Source organism: Eurosta solidaginis, chromosome 4, assembly GCF_040869045.1.
Source record: "Eurosta solidaginis isolate ZX-2024a chromosome 4, ASM4086904v1, whole genome shotgun sequence".
NCBI classification, from domain to species: Eukaryota; Metazoa; Arthropoda; class Insecta; order Diptera; family Tephritidae; genus Eurosta; species Eurosta solidaginis.
Genome location: NC_090322.1, coordinates 119,710,926 through 119,732,305, shown reverse-complemented (window position 1 = coordinate 119,732,305; position 21,380 = coordinate 119,710,926). Strand labels below are relative to the sequence as shown.

General features: G+C 35.2%; 1 protein-coding gene across 6 annotated transcripts in view; it reads left to right on the top strand.

Annotated features, from left to right (window-relative positions):
* LOC137250224 (interaptin) overlaps positions 1 to 21,380 on the top strand; it is a 165,629-nt gene that overhangs the window by 63,902 nt on the left and 80,347 nt on the right. Inside the window, exon 1 of one of the 6 annotated variants that reach the window (XM_067782659.1) lies at positions 4,181 to 4,313. The exons of 3 other annotated variants lie outside the window; for them this stretch is intronic. The gene's annotated coding sequence lies outside the window, so the exon portion shown is untranslated. Of the gene's footprint in view, positions 1 to 4,180; positions 4,314 to 14,692; positions 14,712 to 15,157; positions 15,176 to 21,380 lie in introns of those variants that run through there. 2 more of the 6 variants (XM_067782658.1, XM_067782660.1) reach the window with 2 other exon arrangements.

Genomic DNA, 21,380 nt, shown 5'->3' with positions numbered 1-21,380 from the left:
GGACACTGTGGTGTATACTTAAAAATTTCGTAACTCATTCGGTGCCTTCTTTTCTCTGAGTCCTTTAAGTACAAGCTGCAGCTAAAGGATTTCAAACGGGGCATCGAGAAAAGTGTCCAATGTACCCAAAGTACTTCCTTTGTACCCAACAACATTCACTTAGCTGGTTGTAAAAATCGTTCAATGACAAACCCGACAATTAGCAACCCGCCACCAATCTCGCGAATCTTTCACAGTATTTAGAAGGCCAATTTTCTTGTACCGATATTTTAAATTTTCAAGGGAAACTTGGAAGTATCTTAAACGTAGCGAGACATATGACACATGAGCTTCTACATAGCTACTTACTATTCCTAAATTCATTTCGGTGTTGCAACATCTTTTTACGGGCCTTAAAGCATTGACTGGCAAACCAATTAAGTTCTAAAATAAAGTATAGTCTCTTCTCACTATCCGGGGCAGCAGCTTTTGTCTTATATATCAGCGTAGTCCCCAAAACTTCAATTACGTCGTCTGATCGCACAAAGTCATACCTCGGCATTGAGCTAATAAGATAAGTATATCTATGCGCATGCTTCGGCTTCCATACAAATTTAATAGAACATGCATTTGGAGGATCCTTATCTTCATTCACTGCAACCTCAAAGTTAATGCAAAGTGGCATATGATCAGAAATTTTTGTTTTACCAACTGAATATATGTACATACATACATATATGTACATACCCTATAAAGAATCCACTAATACGTTTGATTAACTTGAATTTATTCATTCATGAATCATTATTGATGGATTACATCAAAAAAAAAATTTTGCCACATCAACTAAATGATTTTTGGACTAAGAGCTGACACTAAAATTAACACAGAATATTTACTTTTATACTATTTTATTGTAACGTAGGAATACAATTTTCTTGTAACAGCCACATATTGTTTTAAATAATCTTTTCTAGTTATTTGGTAACATTTTAATACATTTCTGATAAATTTAATGATGATTATAAATTTTAATTATTCAAGATTTTTAACAATTAATGAGCTTAACACCGATAAATAATAATTGCTATTCAATTATTATTTTTGGTTTTTATTGGGAAAAACTGCAAATAAGGAAACATTTAGCATTAGCCAAGAAAGCAAATACAACACAATAGCCCAATGGTTAGGCGATTGTGATTTCAGCAGTTTGACCGCGGTTCGATTCCCGATGAAACCTGTTGAAATAAATAAAAACATTACGAAATTGCCTGACGATGATGACGTGCTGGTTTTCGAAATGGTATCAGCGCAATATTCCAGTAAATGTTTCCTTCTTTTCAGTTTTTCCTAATAAAAACCAAAAATAATAATTGAATAACAATTATTATTTATCGGTGTTAAGCTCATTAATTCTTAAAAATCTTAAGTAAAAATTGAACACACCATTAAACATACAAACATTTAATTATTAAATATGGAAAGTTCGGATATCAAAGAGTGGCTTTACTTGCTTTTTTCGCTGCAAAACTTTTATAATAATATCAATGCCAATAATATCTTGCCAAAACGGATTCAACACAAAGCGTGGCAAGTCCTGAAACTCGATCTTGAGATGAACACGATCTAAGAAAGTTTTTGATTCTTGAAAGGACGCTAAAGGAACGTTCTGCACTAGCTACAGTGACAGGTATAGTGCAAAAGATATGTAAAGCAACACAAATGTTGGGGAAAATCGTATACAGATTTTGAACATATGTAGATGGCATTTAGCAATTCCAATGATAACAGACCTTTATCAAAATTTGTTTCGTAAATGTGTTTCAAGTGAATTATTTCGCATTCTAAGCTTTGAGAAATATCCGACTTGTATTTTTCGACAAATTTTGCTGCGCTCGCCCGAACCGTACCTTCATCCATGTGTTCAAATTGTCACAAAAAGAAAAACGTCTCGTTCAAATTTTTCATAGCTGCAAATCGTTCTGTAATGCCAGTCATTACAAATCAACGATCACCAAGAATGTATTGTTTTTAAAAATCAGACTCTGAATCATCCGTAATCATCTCATTTAAATTATCTTCAGAACATCTTTTGGGTTTTCTCTTTCGAATGTCCGGAAACTTTGACGAGATGTTCAATTGAATAGCAACTGTTTTGCATTCGTTTAAAATTGTTTCCCATCTGCAACGTACAAATGCCGTAATTTTGACGGATCCTTCGTCGAACCAACTGATCAGTTGGTTAATAACCACCAACCGCAACAGAGGTTTTAATACCCTGCCTGCGACGCATCTTTGAATACTCGTGGCCTCGTACAGACATATAATTAAAGCTTGATTTACTTGTTTCGAGTTGTCTCTAAGAATTGCCTTTTTGTTTCTATTCCTTTTAGTCACCATGTAGGTACATACACTCTGTATGTAGTTTATTCCTAATAGTGTGGATATGATTTTTAGGCGCGCTTTTGAAAGCTTAGTAACATTTGTTCGGATTTTTCCAGTATTTGTTTTTAATACCTCCGCTGTTACTATTATATCAATATGATCATGTGTATTTAATTAGCGAGCTTTGCTCATATTGCTTTATACAATGGTTTTTGTTATTGATATTAGAGACCAATTGTACAGCGAGCAACGGGACATTCATATGGCTCAGTAGCTAAAGACATTTTGCCTTTGCACTGATATGAATGTTGCAGATTCGAGTTCAATGCTCAGCTCCCGAAAAGATACCTGATGAAGAAGTGAAATTCAGAAACATGTCCTAGTAACCATCGCCGTTTGTAAACTTTACAATTTTTCTCTAATATCAATAACAATAATAATAGGGGGACTCATGATAGCATATAAACTTATAAGGTGTAAAATTATATACATTTACACACGCTGTTATATGAACGCACCTAGTAATACTCTTGATAAACTTGATTGTTTATCAGCTGTATTATTGCCGAACAACATTTTTTGATTGTTATACAAATTAAAAAATTCCAAGACTAAGTGAAAAATCAAAACTAAAACGCCTTTACTTGCTGATGTTGGAGATTTTTGATGAAAATGCCTGCTGTAATGTCTGCAAGGTTGCATTCCTTTGAGTTTACCGCGTTTACACAATGAAATGTGCGCGTAAATTTATACAAATTGTGTAAATGATTTTTCATACAAAATTTGACAGCTCGTGCGTAAACTAGATAAATTTATACGTTTACACACTTTATAAGGCATTTATACGGTTACATGAGTCCCCCTAATAATAATTAATCCGTGCTCCAGTTTTCGTCCTCGCAAGGATTTTTTAGGAGGGTAATTCTTTGATTTCATTTTATAATTTATTCGATAAAGTTTTGCCTGCGATACTCAGACCCAATAAATGTGCAACATACGGGTCATTAAATCATTTGCTGGCAGATATGTAGTTACGCTGAAAATATGATTGCCGAAACACGATTGCCTTTTTGAAAACAAATTTTCCAATACTTTCCATATCTTCTCCGGAATATCGCTTAAGCGTTCTATCCACTATGTTGCTGCTAGACCCTAGAACACATGAAAACAATTTATGCCGAGTTAATAACCTCCTTTTTTTGAATTGGTCATAAGCAGGCTCATCAGAAAATATAAACACATAACAAGCATACGCATACATATGTACAATTATTCCGGCTTGTAAAACGACGATCTTGTGAAAAAAAGAGTATAAACGAACCTGAAACGAAACGAAATGTGAAATGAAAATATTTGTATTTCTTAAAATGTTTTAGCTGTCGCTATTCCTTTTTGATTTACTTCATTGAAGAGGCAGAGCTAGCAAAAACCGGGAATAGCTGGTGAGCAAATAGTGAGAACCATCATCCCGCAAGCCAGCTAGCCAAAGAGAACAGAGATAAGATTAAACCCACATTTTAAGATGTTGGCGTCGTATAATAGAAGATCTTGTTGAAAACCGGGATAGTATGGCAGACAAAAAATAAATGAAAAAGTAGGCTTATGAAAATTCCTTAGCTAGTTGTTGTGCAGTCATCGGTTCGGTTATTTAGCTATCCATTATATGAGTTTGCTTTCTTGTATGCAAGTTGAAAGGCAGTTGATGGCATCCAAGCAAAAAACAATATCATATCTGGTGTGCCAATGTAACCTGCAATAACTTGTATTGAATTGGTCTTAGTTGATTTAGTTTGTTTAGTGAGGTTCGTTTACATTCGCTGTGGTACGCTGTTTATTACTTTGCTTAGTTGGTTGTCTCAGGCTATAACACTAACAAACATACATAAGAAATGGTTAGTTAAATTCGTCCCGCTTTGAATAACGAGTAACACGGACTTGCAGCGGTCAAGGTAAGGATGGCGCTTTTAAATTTATTTTAAGTTTTATACAAATCGATCGTACTAAATTTTACAGTTAAAGTGACAACGATTTTCTTAAAAAGAGATATGTAGGTATTGAAACCTTTTATTTTTCTATATTCGACAAGGTTTATATTACTTACCTAATTGGCGCTTAACCGTTTATATTACTACACACATAAAATTAAGAATTTAGTCATAATGGATTTTACTAGATTAGGTGTTGTTGTTTTTAAGTTCCAGGTCTAGCTGTCATGATGTATAGCGCGGAAGCATGAAGGGTGTTGAGGGAATCTAGGTTGGCTCTTGGGATATTCGACAGAAAATATGTCCTTGAGACATAAACGACTTATATCCAAGGCGTTTATTGAGAAGCTGTAGAAGCTTTACGCAGCTCTTATGCTCCGGCCTCCATATCGTCATATGTGCAAAAAGGAGAGATACAGTTGGAGGAAGACTTGTTGTGCCCGATTGGCTTCAGTTATTGAAAACCAATGATGATTTGCGTGACTTGCTGGACAAAGCTCTCAGTCGCCTAGATTTTTAAGTTCAGTTCAGCTTATTAATAATTTTGCTTATACATATCTACATAAATTTAAAATTTAATCATTGATAATTAGAGAGAAATTGCAAAGTTCACAAACGGCGATTGTAACTAGGACACGTTTCTGAATTTCACTTCTTCATCAGCTAGCTTCTCGGGAGCTGAGTATTGAACTCGAATCTCCAACACTCATAACAGGGTAAAGGCAGATGCCTTTAACCACTCAGCCATATGAATGCGCCCATGATCGCCTTGCAATTGGTCTCTAAGTTTTGCCTTTGTTGTAATTCATTTTGTTCGCCATGTGTAGCTAGCCGATGAAGAAGTGAAATTCAAAAACATGTCCTAGTAACAATCGCCGTTTGTGAACTTTGCAATTTCTCGCTATATATCAATAACAAAAACCATTGTATAAAGCAATTTGAGCCAGTCTCGCTAATTACATACACTTAAAATTCACAATCACAATATTATAGAGTTTGTAAAAATAAAACATAATTAAAGACATAAGACATTATATGTTGGACATAACATAGCGCCAAATGCCAATTCTATCTATATTAATAATGCAGTGAGGTGAACTGTTTAATGAATGATAAGCTTTATGATATTGAATAAAGATAAAACACAACAAAACTTATAAAGTCTCAACAAACAAACTATGTACATCAGGTAAAAAATGAAATGAAATAAAAGAAAAGAAAAAAAATTGCCTACAACGCTTAGAGATTCAAATTTTTAAGTGTGTGCCTGTAGCAAAACTTCGATTTCCATATACCACTTGCCTAAAGGTAAGAATTTTTATTGACAGATAGAGAACATCTTTACAAAATTTTTTTGCGTTGATTCTATTATTGCTGGAGACTAAGGCTGCATAATAACGATATTTTTACCAAAAAACGTATAAAAATATTTTTGTTTTTATTTGCTTTTCAAGCACTTTAACGTTATCTGTCGAACGAAAAATTGTTTTTTCCTGGTATTAAAAAACAGTATCAGCAAAATTTCGTTTTCGAGCTCGAGTTTTTTTCCATACGACGCCGACAATGCCGTGAAATCTGCTAATTCCATCCAAAAAAATTTTGCGGAAGAACAAAAATGTATTCAAAATATATGAAGTTGGCAGCTTTTCGTAATTTTGTTGGAACTAACAAAGTAAATTTTTGGCATTTTTTATTAGCAATTCTGGATATTAAACAAATATTTCTCCATGTGTAGAAATCGTCCCTCATTCCATCAGTGTCGAATAGTCCGGCGTCGCGGATTTAAGATATTGTTTGAAGAACCATTTACTTCCGACTTTTATTCAAAAAATTTGTGGTTGCCGTCTTGCTTACGCAATAAAAGCACAATTGTGCTATGAAATGCAGGCCCCTGCTTTATGAGATTCAGTATTTAGTGCATTAATGTTGTACCACACAGCCTGAGATATTTGTAAATGTGTGTGTCAGGTGAAATTTCAGTGAAAATCAAAGAAAAACTGAAAACTACCTTTTTTAGTACTTGTATCAATGTTTAATTATAAGGTGTGAAAGTTTATTGAATATTAATAAGGAGAGCAATTAGAAAATCGGCCAGCATTTACGGTTTTACATGAAATCCTCGATATAATGAACTTGCTTGTTCCAGTTTTTGTTTTATATCATAAAAACGAAACTACCATGTCTTAAACAAACTTCATAGTTTTAAATTCAAGATATTAAGAGCAATCGATTGGTATCACACTTACTTACATGGGATTATTGGTTTCATCAAACTTTTCTTTTATTTTCGAAAAAAGAAGTATTTGGCCTGGTTTAACTGATGTTAACTGACTGAAAGAATAAAAGTCAATAAGTTTTATAATAAAAACTTTTTAAAGTAAAAAAAACTTTTCAGAGACTGTTTTCGGAAAAAAGTTAGAACTATTTTTAAAACTGACATTCAGTTGTGGACCTTGCAGAGTTTATATAACGCAAGGGCTCTTAATATAAAGTCCGTTGGGATCATACCCGGAATTAACTGCGAAAGTTGCGGTATTCTCTCTGTTTATTTTTTGCTGCGATACTACCACCTTCCGGTACTATTCCGACTGCCGCGGGATGGATGTTTTCGACCTTTCAAACCCCTTACCAGCGATGTATTCTATGCACCTTTACGCACTTTTTATCGCTAGCCTATAATATTGAGAATTACCAGCTAAAACTTCAGTGAAACTTTGAGGAACTATGGCTAAAGTTAGTTGAATTAAGCGAACATTTCTTTTCAATATTAGTAGTTAATTGACTGAAATTTTTTTGTCGTTTAAGACGTTTTGCCAATTATGGCTCGATATCTATGCACATACATACAAACGTACACATGTATTTATCACTCATTCTACAAGTTGGCAACATTACTTGCTGCTAAGGTTAATACACTGTCATAGATATTAATTGAATTCTACTCCACTCCTCATTCTGTAAATTCAAAACGCGGCTGCTTGTTTCAAGTTAGGTATAGTTGGTTTGATTCGTAAAGGCCAATGTACGAAGATATTTAGACAGACAACCCGAATGGAATGATTTTCTCAAGAATTCAAAGCGGAAAAAAGAAAATGTCTCAAAATATTACAACTAAGCAGAGAGAATGTAAGAAAGAGAGAGATTAGGAGAAAGAGGATAGCGCCTAACAGAGAGCTGTAAAACGCACAAAACATGAATTTACAATGTGTGTGTATGTATGTATGTTTGGCTTATAAAACTTAATTAAATGTGAAGAGAGCATTCGTGTGGAGCCAAAATGTGTAGCAAATCAGAGCAGCGTTGCCGCTTTGCGGGTAAGTATCCAAATGTGCGGAATTTTGAACTTTTTGGGAAATTTCATACAACATGCAACAGCAGTTCGACCCAGATATGCTCATCAGAAGCACGTAACTATTTTCAAAGTGCTTTCTATTTATACTGTCAACCGGTTTTAGGCAATTTATCAGAAGGATTTAAAAGTAGTGATTCAACAGATTGTGTTGATAATTTGTTTTTTGAAACTGATATACCTACAAACAAGATCATTATAAAAGTCCTTCGAGCGTTCCCATAGAGGTCTTACCATAAGCAGTGGGATATACATATGTATGTATGTATACACTTATAAGAAGTACCGCTATGGAACGCTTCCTTTTTATAAGCTTTTATTTACTTTCACTTGGCTGTTGTCTGTAATCAAATCTTGCAAGTTAAATTTGATACACTTCCCGGTGTCCGATTGAGCTGAAATTTTGCACACATGTATAACTCCGATGACAATGCAATATTACTTTGTGAGAATTGGCTAAATTAATCGATAACAGATTTATCGGTAAAGATATTTGTTCACAGGGGAATAAAAGCCTAAGTCCTTTGTTTAGAGGGATGGTGAGTAACCTACAGCGCCTCAAGAAAGAGGTAACTTCGCTTTGTTTGTGTATACAACGAACGTAGACGTTAGGCTGTTATCGCTCAATGTTGCATACTTTTCTGCGCACTTGATTTTGTTTTACAGATTTAACCCACAGAGCAGAGATCTGCAATGAGTAGTTGTAAACTGAACGCGACATAGGCAAAGTCACAATAAAATATGATTTTAAGTTAGTTAGCACTGTTTGACACAATTTTATATGTGCTCTCTGTTAAAAATGCTTCAACTAACTTAGTCACATTTTACTGCGAGTACGAATATGCCCCAATATATTCGCATCATGATAAAGAAAATCGTGTACTCATATTCAGTCAGGCTTATTTAAACGTAGCGATTCGTATCAGTAATTTGGTTGAGAGTCTTTTTCATCCTGACACCGCGTTAGCCATTGTGAATGATGACTAAGTGTGATATCTTATCTGTCAACTGCCTGACAGGATGTTCAATATGGGCACTTTTTAGCGTTTTGACAGGGTGTTCAATATGGCGGCGTCTATCTTCAGCGGGTGATAGAAAGAGATACAGAATGAGACAGCGATAGTCAATTACAAATCAGGTGATCCAATCACTTTGGAATTTTGACGTCTATGCAGAAGATATCACACTTAGTTATCATTCACAATGGCGTTAGCGTTGAACGCGAAAGATCTGACAACTGAAGATGCTGATATCCGAAGTGAAGCCACTTTTGGCAAACACATACGATATGTTTTCTCGAAAATCTGTATATTCATATGTATGCATATATGTATTTAACGTTTTGTTGTTGCAAGAATACGTGAACATGTGTATGCACATATCTACAAATTTATTTGATTGAGTTGAACAAAGCATGGGGCGCATTACAAAAACACAACTGCTGGCGAAGTTGATTAGTGATAACTTCTTGGAACGCACAGTTGCAACTTTACGAGAAATTAGTGAGCATAAAAATTTTCTGCTCTATTCACACAACGTTCGGGGCTGTAAAGTGTCGAAGATTATGTGTAGGTCTTACAACCTTAGACTAACAAAGTTGCTTCTATCATTAAAAAGAGAGGAATGTAGACTCATGACGAGTGTTCTGACTGGACACTGCCTTCTGGCGTCACATACCTTTAAATTAGGCTTGGTCAGTGATAGCATATGTAGGAAGTGCGGGTTGGAGGAGGAAACGATCGAGCACGTTCTGTGCTCGTGCCCTGCACTTGCCAGACTAAGACTCGAGCTATTAGGAGTGATACAACTGTCAGATATAGAAGCAGCAAGTGGCTTAAGTCCTAGGAAGCTTCTAGTATTTGCCAAGAGGACGGAATTATTTTATAACATAGGTCCTGGTTTTTGATGGGGTTTTTCAGTTCGGTCATTAAAAGAAACTTCTGGTAACACTACGGACTCAATCAGTCTATGTGAGGTCCTCATGGACCGGCCAGTTCAACCTAACCTTACCTAACCTTCACTCAACGTTTTTATCGATTGGTTGTTGGCAGTTGGGTTGAGTTATCGTTTCAAAATCACAATTTCTTTCACTCAGCTGATAGCTGATTATTAGCAAGATCAATTAATTAAATAAAAATAAATGTAAGGCGAGATAACCTCCGAAGAGATCTAAGGCCGAGCTTCTCTTCCAATTTGCGTCGTGCTCCTCTTGATTTTCCCTACAAATTGGCCGGACGGAACCTACATGTTTTATGCCGACTCCGAACGGCATCTGCAAGGCAGATGAATTTTCACTGAGAGCTTTTCATGGCAGAAATACACCCGGAGCGCTTGCCAAACACTGCCGAGGGGCGACCCCGCTTAGAAAAATTTTCTTCTAATTGAAAAACATATTTCTAAAATTTTGATGTTGCTTTGCCCGGGGTGCGAACCCAGGGCATACGGTGTGGTAGGCGGAGCACGCTACCATCACACCACGGTGGCTGATCAATTAATTGATGGAACAAAAAACAATGATCAGATTGATGTTAATAATATAATACACTCAGACATTAACAAAACACGAGGTCTTCCAAAAGAATTAGAAATATTTGTTGGTGCTAGAGTTATGTTGAGATCTAACGTTGACGCTGCTAAGGGACTTGTAAATGGAGCAATAGGTCACATCACTGAAATTATATGGCCATATTACAGACGTGTTCAACTATACCATAACGATATACCATCGGTTCGCGTAGACTTTGGTAACGATGGCGTTCACATAATACAGCCTAAATCAGTTAAATTTCCTTCTAAATTTAATCACGGCACAGCTGAAAGAAGAATGCTCCCCATTGTCTTGTCGTGGGCTTCAACTGTGCACAAAATGCAGGGAACTACTGTAGATCATGCTGCTATTTATCTAGGCTGCAAATTAGTAGGTGCTGGTCAAGCTTATGTGGCTTTAAGTCGAGTTACGTCTTTAGCAGGTCTTCGAATCGAATAACTTGACTGTTTAAAGTTGACTCCGAAGAAGCCTTGTAATGTTGATGCATTAAAAGAAATGGATAGGATGAGAAACGTTACAAATAACTAAGTAAATATTACATAACTAATTTAAACAATATTTTGCCCTACTAAAAATTAAAAAAAAAATTATATTTAAATTAAATTTAAGAAAAAAGCTTTTATTACGTGTTAATAAAACGAACTAAAAAGTAAAAAATCAAATTAAAGCAAAAACATTTTTTTTTAAATATAAGCTTTTATTATTGGTTAATAAAATTAACTAAAAAAGTAAAAAATAAAATTAAAGAAAAAAACTTTTTTAAAAATAAGCTTTTATTATTGGTTAATAAAATTAACTAAAAAGAAAACAATAAATAACACTTTATAAGTTCATTGTAACCTTTGACGATAATTAGGCTCTTCGTCTGCGACAAAAAAATTCCATATTGTACATAATTATATATTTTTAACATTAAAACTTGATACCTAAATTATTAAATCTTACGGTTTACATCACGGTCCTAATTGTTCTTTTTAGTTAAATTTATTAACCAATAATAAAAGCTTATTTTTAAAAAAGTTGTCTTTTCTTTAATTTTATTTTTTATTTTTTAGTTAATTTTATTAACCAATAATAAAAAAAATTATTTTTAAAAAAGTTTTTTTTCTTTAATTTTTTTCAATATCTAATTACTGGTGAATTTCTATTTCTTTGGGATGAATATCTGTCAGTAAAAAATAACCCCGGAAAAGTTAAATTGACGAATCATGCTGAGTCGCTTAGATCCTTTGTTTTAAAATTCAATACAAATATAATATTTTTTAGTTAATGGTTGGGATCAACTCAACTTACAGTGGAAATGTAGCACAATAATCCGACTTTTTGAAAATATAGATAGTTCATGTCACACAAAGTTACCTGCTTCACAATACTTGCATCGATTAAAGTTTGCATTCCCCGACTAACTACAATAGTTTCATCGTCACTTAAAAGCTTACTGCAAATAAAGCAAAATCGCGAAATTTTTCTTTTAATAATAATGAAAAACTCTAAAATAGTAAACACCTATAATAAAAGGTATATTCACTCGAACAGAACGGCCTGCTGTGATGCTAACAGAAAAAATCATGAGGACCATTTTTGTAGGGAATTTCGAGATCTACAACTTTTGTCTGGGTTATTTTTTGATAAAACTTACCGTTTTCGAGAAAAACTCAAAAACCGAAATTTTGACCTTTGATCTCGGATAACTTTTGTACATTTAATAAATCATATAACACTGCCATTTGCCAACTCAACGTTTTGTGGTCTTGTGGCTGAGCTTGGTAAGGGGCCGCTCTCATTTATGTGTGGATAATCCTAAAGTGCGTAGGTTCGAATTGAACTCGATTTTTTCAATATATTTGGTTTTTTAATTTTTTCTTTACTGATTTTATATTTAAGAAAAGAAACAATAATCTTTAAAGCGTTTTTGGCAAATAATTCTCATATTTTCATGTTTGTGAACTGCCCCGGCCCCCATTGTCTCAAAAATGATGTTCACCCCAAATAGTTTCTAAGCTGTAAAGGTGATCACCAAAACTTGGTTTTTCTCGTAATTTTTTTATCTTACTATGATAATGTATGTTTGTTTAATGGTGTGTTCAGTTTATACTTATATTTTGATATGATAATGAGATGATAATGTTTAAATTGACCGGACTGCTGATACTACCAATGAATATATTTTCAACTTAGTGCACGCATATCTTTCTTCACTCATTTGAGCGGAGCATAGAAAACTTCCAATAATTAAAAAAAAAATTTCACTCAGCTGAGTAGTAATGAAAAAATAAAATGACTGCAATAAATTTTTTGAGTCGTCGTGGAGAAAGGCAGCACCATCACTAAGCTGAAAAAAAAACTAGTGGGCACTAAAGTTTTTCCAATACAGTGTAATTCTAATCAAAGTGGAGTGCAATCAAGATTAAATGCACTACCACGAACTATGAGATTCAGCTACGAAATTCATAGACGCATTTTCTTATATTATGGGAAATAAAAAAAAAATTTAAGTGACGAAATTCGGTATTCGGTGCGCCCGTTATATTTATTATATTTAATATATTATATTTAATACTGAAGTCAATATAATTAGGTCCAAAATTTTTTTAAGTTAGAGGCGAAATAGATACAGCTATCTACTAAATTCAGTGCCACTAATCATTTTTCTATGTTAGCCCAAGTCTTTGAGATATTACCCAAGGTAAGGACGGGATGACCTTAAGATATTTAAGAACAATATGGATATTACTGAAAGGAGCTGTTCAGATTATCAAGATAGGATGCTTTTCAATTGTATGTAGCAACAGGTTGGGGGAGATATCGACCAAAACTCACTACAAAAACTTATCATATCGCTGTTGTTAGATTTTAAGATGCGTACATTAATTACAGTACATATTAATAGGAAAAATTTCAAATTTAAATGTGGAAAGACGGCTGTATCTGGGTACTACACATTTTATTGTAATCACCTGAGTATATTTCTTGCATATTTTAATCCAATCATTCAGCTGTCGTTAAAATTACAAAAGTTTCACACAAAATTGTCGCGCTCGTTTCAATGGTAACTCCCAAAAGTAATTTAGTCATCATGTTTGACATTTTTGTAATTACGAATAATATTAAGAAAAATGCATGATCTCAAATCTCTTACCGCCATCACCTAGGGTAAACTCATTACTACTTACAAAGCAATTGGCTAGCCGATTGCATGCTACGCGTCCCCGATATGGTCGCCAAGCCTAAAGATTACTCACTGGAGAAAAATACAGGCCTGGCAAAATACTGCCCTCAGAATCGATACGGGCTGTCTTCTTATGTCCCCAGAACACCACCTACACAATGAGGCGCGAGTACTCTCCATTAGGGAGAGAAATGAAATGCTGAACAAACAGCTTCTGTTAAATACCCAGAAACTTGGGCATCCCAACAGACAACCCGCTGGGGGTTTGCTTGCTCTTTCATGCCTTTGCAAAAGAAATGTCTTTACAGATTAATACTGTTTTCAGACAGAAACTTAATGATCTCATTTCACCTGCTAATGAAATCGTAAATTTTTTGCTTTCACAAAGAAGTAACTGCTCGATTAGTATGAAGGATGAGACAGACAATCATGGCGGAACGATACAAGGTGGGAGCATGGTGACATACCTACAAACAAACAAAATTCCATGTACTTGTAAATTCGATGGACAAATGTCAAAATCGTACTGCGCCAGTAGTTGATGTATCAAATCAAATAAAAAAAGGTTATAATCAGCTGTTCGATGCGGCCACCTTGTATCGTTCCGCCATGCAGACAATGACATTTGCTTTGAAAACTAAGAAGTGGAAACGGAAGCGGAACGCTGCCAACAGAGTTGCATTGTGCTTTTGACTTCATTAGGCATTCGATTAGCTACTAATGAAATAATAATAGATTCGAATTTTGTAGGGAAGATTGAGCTCAATAAGCGTCTTAATGTAGAAAACTGCCTTTATTATTCAACAAGCCGTCTGTGTGAAAACAGTATAATATAGTATAGGGTAGAAATACTAAATTATCAATGGTTTGAGGCAAATAGACTCGAATTTTCTACAAAATGAAATTTCTATTGGATGTGGGCGTGGCACCGCCCCAATTTTCAAACTGCTATTTATAATTCCGGTACAGCTCGTCGTTTAATCTTTTACGTTCCTGCCGGGTTTCGTTTAGTAAGAAAATGTCAAAAACGTGTGTTGATTGACGCATTTGGAGCTGTGTAAATGTGATATAAAATAAGCTCAATCGTCATTGCAATGAAAATTCGTCAAATGTGGCAACGCTGTATCATCTCCAAAGACAAGGTGCTGCTCTGAGACCGGCAGGTGAGCGAAGGTTGCTAAGAGAGCCAATAATAAACACGGCATGTTCCTGCAATTTCAAGTCATTTTCCAATTTATTATGATTTTAGTTTTTCGCATACCGATTTAAAATAAATGCGAATATTGTAACTATGTAGTAAGTATGTAAAAATTTATGATTGTTTATAACGTTTATTCGTTCCATTTCATATCATCTCTATGGGATTATTTATTTTTACGTAGGCACTTAAGTTTTTATGTATGTATTAATTTTACTTAAAGTACTTTTGAGGCCAATGGTTGGCGTGCAATCTTTAGGTGCGCGGGCACGTTTTAAGGGTATTCATACACATGTACATACAGCAGGTATGTATGTATGCATGTGAGCACTTATAGGAGGAAACTGATCTATTTAATATTAAAAATAAAATAATAGTTACGGCGCAGATAAGTTTTGTGTGAACAGTTGTGGTATCTGTTGAGATTTAGGATGTGACTTAGCTTAGCTTTGGATTGAAATGAACTGGTTGAGGGAGAGGTGGGCTAGGTAACGAGCGTTAACCAACTTTGGCTGAAATATTGAAGTTACAAAGCTGAATGTATAAATAAACAAATTAAATGGTAATTACATAAAATTTTCTCAGGTGCGTTTTATAGCTACATATATATGTACATATGTGTGAACATCTGCATATATATGGGTATTTGTGTTTTAAATAAATAGATATGTATGTGGAAGGTTTGATGTACATCCTACGTACATTTATATTTATCCGTGCTAAATAGGTACACTTTATGCGAATTTTTAACTTGTATAGTTATTATGTGATATGTTGTTGTTGTTCTTGTAGCGATAAGGTTGCTCCCCCAAGGCTGTGGGGAGTTTATCGATGTGATGGTCCTTTGCCGGATACAGATCCGGCACCATAGCGCCATTAAGGTGCTAGCCCGACCATCTCGGGAACGATTTATGTGGCCACATTAAACCTTCAGGCCTTCCCCTCCCTCCCACCCCCAAGTTCCATGAGGAGCTTCGTTAAATAGGTAGAGTACACAGGGAGCAAGTCGGAGTAAAGATCATGTGAGGACTGAAAAGAACTATCGGCATAGTCTGCAAACTCTTTTTGAATCAATTTCTCTAGTAAAATTGGACCGCTTTAAATAAGCGATGCGTAAGAAAAGTCAGACAGAGGCACCATGTCGACACTTTCATAAACGTTTCTCCACTTTTTGACCCAGTACGACCCTTGTCTCACTGTCTCCTCTGCTACAACTCGCAATATAAAGCATGTAAATGCGTAAGTGTGACTGAATAGCGACGATAAACCTGATTCAAGGTGTAACATATAGTTTGGTGTATTAGCTAGTAAAAAAATTAACTTTTTAAAAAGAAGCGAAGAAGTTTCTGTACGTATTCAAACTTATCAACATCCCAGACTTGCGCACCATAAAACATAATGGACCTACATGCTGCCTCGAAAAATCATAAGCAGTGTAAGTGGATGTCATTGCGAAACTAATGGGTAACGGGTCATATAATCCTCGGCGCATCTACATAATTAAAATTTTACAAGGACCCTGAATACATTTTTTTAAATTTAGACCAAAGTTTGCAGACGTTTATGTTCACAACATTGATTTCAATAGTCTTCGTTAAATCAAAACGATATTTTAGAATGAAAGTCGACCGATTTTAAGTTGAAAGATGTTAACTGCTTTTTCCGGCCTTATGATATAAGAGCTCATTATGGATGACCGCGTAGCTTCAGTTTTCAGACTAGTTCGACTGTCCACTACGTTGGGGTAGTAGCACACACGATTATTAGCTCGACTGTCTTGGGAAAGCTTTTGCTTCACCACTTTGAGTGAGCGAAGGACAAAGCATACCTGGTAAATATATGTGCCTACGTGTATGTGATATTTAAACTTGGTTGATATGCTACAATTAATGTGATTCACTCCAAGGGACTAGTTTTGGATAGGGCCGCCAACTTTAGGAAATGTCAAACCGCGATATTTGGGTGTTGAAGGATGAAGTGTGAAAATTAAAATTAACATTTCAGACGCTATTTTATAGTTTCGAAAATAAACAACAGATGTTTGAATGTAAGCCCAAGTGATTTTTCAAACCCTTGTCATACGTACATATATCTTCAACTTAAGTATGAGGTGAGAATCATTTGAAAGGAGTGTTTAAACTACTGGAACCTAATAAAGGATTTGCATCACTGATTTCGCTTCTTTCAGCCAATCGCAATATACAATTTTTTAAAAAATCGGCACCTTTTTTGGGTAATTTGCTTTTTTTTATACAGCTTGAGGACAATTTTAAAGCATGTTCGCCTTGGGTCATTTTATTTGAAATCAGTGTTCATTAATCTGGTCGACGGCCAAAATTTACCAGAGACGCCGTTATGAAATTCGTATGTAAAACCACCCCCTGATTTCGAAAATCGAGTTCATTTTTGATTGTATGGTACCGTTTTTGAGATATTTGCAATTTACCGTTATTCGAAAAAACCATCTTTTTGGCTCCCTTTAATTACGTATATCTCACGAACGGGTGAAGCAATTGCAAAAATTTTCTATAAATGCATTATACATTGTTTTTTGCTCAACCAGATAGTTTTCGAGATATTAGCTTATCATTTCAGATTTTTTTTTTTATGAAAAAATATTAAAAAAATTACTTTTTGCGAGGGCAGCATTCCAAAACCACAACTTTTTTTCCAGATATTTTTTCTTTACGTAAAGCTCTGTTTAATTGGAAAAAAGATAAGCTGTCATCGAAGAAAATCGATGCCAAACTACGTAAGTTATAAGCGATCAAATAAAAATACCCAGGTTGCGCAATTTCAACGTATACCTCAAAACGTAGGTATGGTATAAAGAAGAGTGAAATATCTAGCTATGCTCTGTTTCTGTTTAGTTAAAAGTTCAATTTATGAATGAAATTACCCATATTTTTAACTTTTTTTTTAAATTTATTTATGTTTATACTATATTCTAACAATCTTTATCTTAATTTGATTTTACTATGTAGTCGAAATAATTATGTGTTCTACTTTGACGCTTATTCAGTTTAGGATCGGTTTCTCTTATAAGAAACCAGCAGTAATCCCCATCATTGCGACGTCCCAGAATCCTTGATATCGATTCTCAATTAATTTCATATGCTGATGAAACCTTTCGCCATGTTCGTCACTTTCGTCGCCAAGGTTTGCCGGAAAAAAGCTCAAATGTGAGTGCAGAAAGTGAATTTTTAAAGACATATTTACGCCTGGAAAGAAAATATTAGTTAGGTAAACAAGTTACAGAATTTTTGGGAAATTAATTTTAATAAGCCTTTAATATTTACCCATTTTCGCATAATTATTGATTAAGTCGTTCACTATCTGCTCGTAGTTAGGGCTTTTGTGTCTACCGAGAAAAGAAGCAACGACCTTTTCAAAGGATTCCCACGCTGCTGCCTCAACTGATGAGAGTAGTCCTTTGAATTGATTATTGTTGATCAACTTTTTTACATGTGGTCCAACAAAAATACCTTCCTTTAGGCTTGAGAAATATCTGGAAAAATTGTTTTCAAATAGTCGAATGCTTCGCCTTCTTTGTCCAAAGCCTTAACAAAGTTTTTAATGAGACCGAGCTTGATGTGTAAGGGTGGAAGTATGATTTTCTCTTTCTTGACAAGAGGGGTGTATTTTATGTTATCCACACCAATGGTAAACTCGACTCTTTCCGGCCAATCCTTTCTGACGTAGTGGTCCTTAGGAGCTCGGCTATCTCACTTGCAGAGGAAGCAGCAGTGCTTGGTGTAGCCACTTTGTAGACCGCATAGCATTGCAACGACTTTGAGATCAGAACATATTTTCCAATCATGCTCTTCATATTTGATAAATTTGAGTAAATTTTGCTTTTCCTCGTAGGTTTCCTTTGTATTTACTGCATATGCGATCGGGATAGAAGGCTTTTTGTTACCAATATGAAATAATACATCCTTCAAACTCAGTTTATTGCTGTCTATGAACAATCGCCACTCTTTTGAATCATATGTTTGACCAAACTCTTTGAATAAATCAGGAATGTTGTTGCAGTAGCATATACTGTCTTTCTTGGTATAGTGTTTGGAAAATGGTTCGTGACGAGTTCTAAAATATATCACCTTAACATCGAATGACACAAATTTAAATTATTGCATACGAGAAGTGTGGATCTCGGCCTTTTCCATAGTTCCAAATCTCTTATCCAATCATTAAGTTGTGCTTGTGACAGAACGTTTCTCTCGTTTCCCATGTGAAATTCAGTACAACTTGATTCCGCGCACTCAGATATTACTGTTGACAATGGAATTGGATCCGCAACTGCCGTTGAATGTAGTACTGGTGATGTCACTGTAGGTACGCTGGCATAGGTTACTCTTCTTGATCTTCCAACGCCAAGTACTTTTGTTTGACAAATATAACACTCTATTGAATGGCAAGTAGGTTCTCTCCATATCATTGGTGTATCAAATTTTATTTGTTGTCCTGGTTCCGACTGAATCAATTCTACTCGACACGATATACACAAAGTGTTCGGTGTCCATGGTTTTTCAGCATTTTTAGGCTCAATGCCAAAATACTTGGAGTATAAAGTTTTGATATGATCTGAGAACACTCGCCGTCGCCTTATGATAGTATATTGGTCACACATGAAACAGAACATATCTGGATCGTTATTACGCTCAAAATCTGGCGTCCTTTTACTCATTTTATTTTTTTTAATAAATCACGGTTTTGAAATTTGACTTATGATAATTTCATTCATAAATTGAACTTTTAACTAAATAGAAACAGAGCATAGCTAGATATTTCACTCTTCTTTATACCATACATACGTTTTGAGGTATACGTTGAAATTGCGCAACCTGGGTATTTGTATTTGACCGCTTATAACTTACGTAGTTTTGCATCGATTTTCTTCGATGATAGCTTATCTTTTTTGTAATTAAACAGAGCTTTACGTAAAGAAAACAAGTAAGGAAGGTTAAGTTCGGGTGTAACCGAACATTACATACTCAGTTGAGAGCTATGATGACAACATAAGGGAAAATAACCATGTAGGAAAATGAACCGAGGGAAACCCTGGAATGTGTTTGTATGACATGTGTATCAAATGAAAGGTATTAAAGAATATTTTATGGGGGATTGGGCCATAGTTCTATAGGTGGACGCCATTTAGGGACATCACCATAAAGGTGGACCAGGGTTGAGTCTAGAATGCGTTTGTACGATATGGGTATCAAATGAAAGGTGTTAATGAGTATTTTAAAAGGGAGTAATCCTTAGTTCCATAGGTGGACGCCGTTTCGAGATATCGCCATAAAGGTGGACCAGGGGTGACCATAGAATTTGTTTGTACAATATGGGTATCAAAAGAAAGGTGTTAATGAGTATTTTAAAAGGGAGTAATCCTTAGTTCCATAGGTGGACGCTTTCGAGATATCGCCATAAAGGTGGAGCAGGGGTGACCCTAGAATTTGTTTGTACAATATGGGTATCAAAAGAAAGGTGTTAATGAGTATTTTAAAAGGGAGTAACCCTTAGTTCCATAGGTGGACGCCGTTTCGAGATATCGCCATAAAGGTGGAGCAGGGGTGACCCTAGAATTTGTTTATACAATATGGGTATCAAAATAAAGGTGTTGATGAGTATTTTAAAAGGGAGTAATCCTTAGTTCCATAGGTGGTCGCAGTTTCGAGATATCGCCATAAAGGTGGACCAGGGGTGACCCTAGAATTTGTTTGTACAATATGGGTATCAAAAGAAAGGTGTTAATGAGTATTTTAAAAGAGAGTAATCCTTAGTTCCATAGGTGGACGCCGTTTCGAGATATCGCCATAAAGGTGGAGCAGGGGTGACCCTAGAATTTGTTTGTACAATATGGGTATCAAAAGAAAGGTGTTAATGAGTATTTTAAAAGGGAGTAATCCTTAGTTCCATAGGTGGACGCCGTTTCGATATATCGCCATAAAGGTGGAGCAGGGGTGACCCTAGAATTTGTTTGTACAATATGGGTATCAAACGAAAGGAGTTAATAAGTATTTTAAAAGGGAGTGGGCCTTAGTTCTATAGGTGGACGCCGTTTCTAGATATCGCCATAAAGGTGGGCCAGGGGTGACTCTATAATTTGTTTGTACAATATGGGTATCAAGTGAAAGGTGTTAATGAGTATTTTAAAAGGGAGTAATCCTTAGTTCCATAGGTGGACGCCGTTTCGAGATATCGCCATAAAGGTGGAGCAGGGGTGACCCTAGAATTTGTTTGTACAATATGGGTATCAAAAGAAAGGTGTTAATGAGTATTTTAAAAGGGAGTAATCCTTAGTTCCATAGGTGGTCGCAGTTTCGAGATATCGCCATAAAGGTGGACCAGGGGTGACTCTAGAATGAGTTTGTACGATATGGCTATCAAATTAAAGGTATTAATGAGAGTTTTAAAAGGGAGTGGTGTGAAGTCGTTTTCCAGATATCGACCAAAATGTTGGCCAGGGTGACCCAGAACATCATCTGTTGGATACCGCTAATTTATTTATATATGTAATACCTGCCAAGATTTTAAGGGTTTTTTATTTCGCCCTGCAGAACTTTTTCATTTTCTTCTACTTAATATGGTAGGCGTCACAACCATTTTATAAAGTTTTTTCTAAAGTTATATTTCGCGTCAATAAAACAATCCTTAAACCTTACCATGTTTCATCCCTTTTTTCGTATTTGGTATAGAATTATGGCATTTTTTCATTTTTCATAATTTTCGATATCGAAAAAGTGGGCGTGGTCATAGTCGGA